Source organism: Palaemon carinicauda, chromosome 35 (genome assembly GCF_036898095.1).
Source record: "Palaemon carinicauda isolate YSFRI2023 chromosome 35, ASM3689809v2, whole genome shotgun sequence".
In the NCBI taxonomy this organism is placed as follows: domain Eukaryota; kingdom Metazoa; phylum Arthropoda; class Malacostraca; order Decapoda; family Palaemonidae; genus Palaemon; species Palaemon carinicauda.
This window is the reverse complement of record NC_090759.1, coordinates 38,137,368-38,142,367: the sequence shown is the minus strand read 5'-3', so window position 1 is coordinate 38,142,367 and position 5,000 is coordinate 38,137,368. Positions and strand designations below refer to the sequence as shown.

Genomic DNA, 5,000 nt, shown 5'->3' with positions numbered 1-5,000 from the left:
AAGGCTTGGAATTTATAACCAAAGGACGTGACCCCCAAAGCCATGTGAGGGCCAGAGATTTTGGTGTGGGTCCGTATTTGGCATTAAGTACTAATCCATTTTAATGGCAGAGATTACTGAGGAGTGGTAAGCCAACTTGTCTGGCCATTTCTAACTTATTTTCCATCTCTTTTCAAGGTTAATCCATTTTTGGTCGTTGCATCTATCTTTTTTTTTTTATGCGAATTTGGTCTTACTTTTTGCGATTTTGGTCTTTCATTTATGCGATTTTGGTAATTCAATTATGCGATTTTGGCCTCTCATTTTTTGCGATTTTGGTCTGTCATTTCTGCGATTTTGGTAATCCATTTATGGGATTTTGGTGATTAATTTTTTGCGATTTTGGTAATTCATTTTTGCGATTTTGGTCTTACATTTTTTGCGATTTTGGTCTATCATTTTTGCGATTTTGGTAATTCATTTTTGCGATTTTGGTCTTATATTTTTTGCGATTTTGGTCTATCATTTCTGCGATTTTGGTAATTCATTTTTGCGATTTTGGTAATTCATTTTTGCGATTTTGGTAATTCATTTTTGCGATTTTGGTCTATCATTTCTGCGATTTTGGTAATTCATTTTTGCGATTTTGGTAATTAATTTTTGCGATTTTGGTCTTACATTTTTTGCGATTTTGGTCTATCATTTCTGCGATTTTGGTAATTCATTTTTGCGATTTTGGTAATTCATTTTTGCGATTTTGGTCTTACATTTTTTGCGATTTTGGTCTATCATTTCTGCGATTTTCGTAATTCATTTTTGCGATTTTGGTAATTCATTTTTGCGATTTTGGTAATTCATTTTTGCGAATTTGGTCTTTTATTTTTGCGATTTTGATAATTCATTTATGCGATTTTGGTGATCAATTTTTTGCGATTTTGGTAATTCATTTATGTGATTTTGGTGATTAATCTTTTGCGATTTTGGTAATTCATTTTTGCGATTTTGGTCTTACATTTTTTGTGATTTTGGTAATTCATTTCTGCGATTTTGGTAATTCATTTTTGCGATTTTTGTAATTAATTTTTGCGATTTTGGTAATTCATTTTTGCGATTTTGGTAATTGATTTTTGCGATTTTGGTAATTCATTTTTGTGATTTTGGTCTTACATTTTTTGCGATTTTGGTAATTAATTTTTGCGATTTTGGTAATTAATTTTTGCGATTTTGGTGATTCATTTTTGCGATTTTGGTAATTAATTTTTGCGATTTTGGTAATTCATTTTAGCGATTTTGGTCTTACATTTTTTGCGATTTTGGTCTGTCATTTCTGCGATTTTGGTAATTCATTTTTGCGAATTTGGTCTTTCATTTTTACGATTTTGATAATTCATTTATGCGATTTTGGTAATTCATTTTTGCGATTTTGGTAATTCATTTTTGAGATTTTGGTAATTCATTTATGCGATTTTGGTAATTCATTTTTGCGATTTTGGTAATTCATTTTTGCGATTTTGGTAATTCATTTCTACGATTTTGATAATTCATTTATGCGATTTTGTTAATTCATTTTTGCGATTTTGGTAATTCATTTTTGAGATTTTGGTAATTCATTTTTGCGAATTTGGTCTTTCATTTTTACGATTTTGATAATTCATTTATGCGATTTTGGTAATTCATTTTTGCGATTTTGGTAATTCATTTTTGAGATTTTGGTAATTCATTTTTGCGATTTTGGTCCTTCATTTTTGCAATTTTGGTCCTTCATTTTTACGATTTTGGTCTCTCATTTTTGTGATTTTGGTCCTTCATCTATGCGAATTTGGTAATTCATTTATGCGAATTTGGTAATTCATTTATGCGAATTTGGTCTCTCATTTATGTGATTCTTGGTCTCGTTTATGTGGTTTTTGGTCTCATGCTATTTTCGTATCATTTATGGGATTTTGCTCTCATGCGATTTTTGGTCTCATGCGATTTTGGTCTCATGTGATTTCAGTGTTTCGTTTATGCGATTTTGGTCTCATTTATGTGATTTTGGTCTCTCAATATTGTGATTTTTGGCTCTCATTTATGAGATTCTGTTCTCTTATGTATGTGATTTTGGTCTCTCATGTATGTGGTTTTGGTCTTTCATTTATATGATTTCTGGTTCTCATTTATTCGATATTTGGTCTCATTTATGCGATTTTGGTCTCATATATGCGATATTGGTCTCATTTATCTTCAAATGGAAATGAGAATGAGGCCGGCACATTAATCTCACTTGTGTCACATATATTATTGGAAAAAAAAAAGGCAAAATTATTTACGTTACTTCTTGGCCATGTTCCAAATGGTACGATAGGCATCCTATTGTTCATGAACCCTTTGAAGACAATGAATAATATAATAATTAACATTTTAATATCTTAAAATATAGCAAAGAAAAAGGCCAGTGAAGTGTTGTGTAAGAAACAAATAAAGCAAGACATTATTTTGATTCTAATGGCAACTACCAGAGAGATTCTGGGCGTGAAATGGAACAAAAGTCTGCGGGTTTTTCACTCCGTAATCGAATGTTCAAGGTACAAAGTAACTTTATTTGATGGTATCCTGTATTAATTTCGCAGGTAAAGGAAATTGAAGAAAAATTGAATTATTAAAAGGATAATGAAAGGCTTTACTTATATATCTAATGGAATTTGTGTTTGGATCAAAATACTCAATATTTTTTTTCTTAATTATATTTGTAATATATGTACATATATGAATATACGCAAAAGCCAGTAGGAAATAATAAAAAGCTTTATATATATATATATATATATATATATATATATATATATATATATATATATATATATATATTTATATATATATATATATACACACATATGTATATATATATAAGTATATATATATATATATATATATATATATATATATATATATATATATATATATATAAATATACGTATGTATATATACATATATATTTGTATATATACACATACAATGCATACATACACACACATATATATATATATATATATATATATATATATATATATATATATATATACATATACTGTATATATACATACATATATATATATATATATATATATATATATATATATTTATATATATATACACATACATGTATACATATATATATATATATATATATATATATATATATATATATATATATATATATATATATATATAATATATATATATATATATATATATATATATATATACTGTGTGTATGTATATATATATATATATATATATATATATATATATATATATATATATATGTATATATATATATATATGTATGTATGTATATATATGTATATGTATACAGTAAATATATCATCATTATCATCATTAGCCGTTACTAGACAACTGCAGAACAAAGACCTCAGACATGTCCTTCCACTTGCGTCTGTTTACGGTTTTTTTCTGTGCCAGTCCACACCAGGAAATTTCTTTAGTTCGTCGATCCATCATCTTCTCTTCCTTCCTCTGCTTCTTTTACAATCTCTAGGGAATCATTTTGTTATTCCTAATGTCCATCTATTGTCTTTCATTCTCATTATATGTCCTGGCCATGTCCATTTGTTTTTTCTTACAAGGAGTTAGAATATATGTATATATATGTATATATATACATACATATATATATATATATGTATATATATGTGTATATATAACAGATATATATATATATATATATATATATATATATATATGTATATACATACATTATATATATATATATATATATATATATATATACAGAGAGAGAGAGAGAGAGAGAGAGAGAGAGAGAGAGAGAGAGAGAGAGAGAGAGAGAGAGAGAGAGAGAGAGATTTTGTAGTTTTAGTGATAAAGAAAAATAAATTCGATGCCGGTTTAGTATGTGGCCTACCTTTCGAATATGGCCTACGAAATTCTATCTGTTTCAGTATGTAGCCTGACCTAACCTAACCTAACCTAACCTAACCGGCACCAAAAGTTCTTTGTGGACTTAGATTCTAAAATAAGGCCAACACCTTTTCTCATTGCTCAGTAATTCCTCGATATTTGTATACGGAGGATGTGGCGGTCCCTTCCAGGCCTGGCCATGAGACCAAGGGACATAAGAACACCTTGGGTTTTTTGTCGTTTAGTGCTCTTGATTGTTAATGGTATACCATAAAATACTCTCTCTCTCTCTCTCTCTCTCTCTCTCCTCTCTCTCTCTCTCTCTCACACCTTCGCCAGTCGTGTCTATCTTCAGCTTTTAAATCAATGCTTCTCCACTCAGCATCTCTTTCTTCACGCTTCATAGTCCTCAGCCATGTAGGCCTGGGTTCTTCCAACTCTTCTAGTGCCTTGTGGAGCTTGGTTTAAAGTTCTGTTCTGTGCAGTAATTTATGCCCTATTAATATAGACATGGTTTGATGTTTTATATGATAAAATTTTATATATTTATATCTTAATACTTAAATGCTCCCGGTTGCTTTAATTATTTAACCAGCATTACTTCATCATTGTTATTTAATTGTAAAGTATGTTTTATTAATAGAGACATAGTTTGCTCTCTCACATGATCAAAATTCGATTTATTCATATCTCCCTTATGCTCTAAAAACATCTTTATTCGTGATTGACATGAATGTTAAGCTCTGTGCTGACCATAATAGCCAGAACGCTAGAGATTCCTTATGGTGACGGGAATGTCAGTTTTAGGAGCAATAAAAATCCTCTTTTTGCCATAAAACGCGCCCCAACGCCTTGTCTTTAGCCGGTAGGATCGCTTTCCTATGGGATTTTAAAAGCCCCAGAGAACGAATAATTGTTTGCATGTATTTCGTAATTACTTCTACGTATTCGTGTCCATTACTGTGAGAATTTATAGCAACTGCATTTTTTCTAGTGTGCAAAGCATAATTATTTTTGTTTTATAATTTATTAAATTAAGAATTTATAGCGACAGCATTTTTTTGTAGTTGTCTGCAAAGCATAATTATTTTTGTTTTATAATT

General features: G+C 29.1%; 1 protein-coding gene across 1 annotated transcript in view; it reads left to right on the top strand.

Annotated features, from left to right (window-relative positions):
• The window catches only part of LOC137627237 (uncharacterized), a 360,253-nt gene that overhangs the window by 105,972 nt on the left and 249,281 nt on the right, over positions 1-5,000 (top strand). The window lies entirely within an intron of this gene.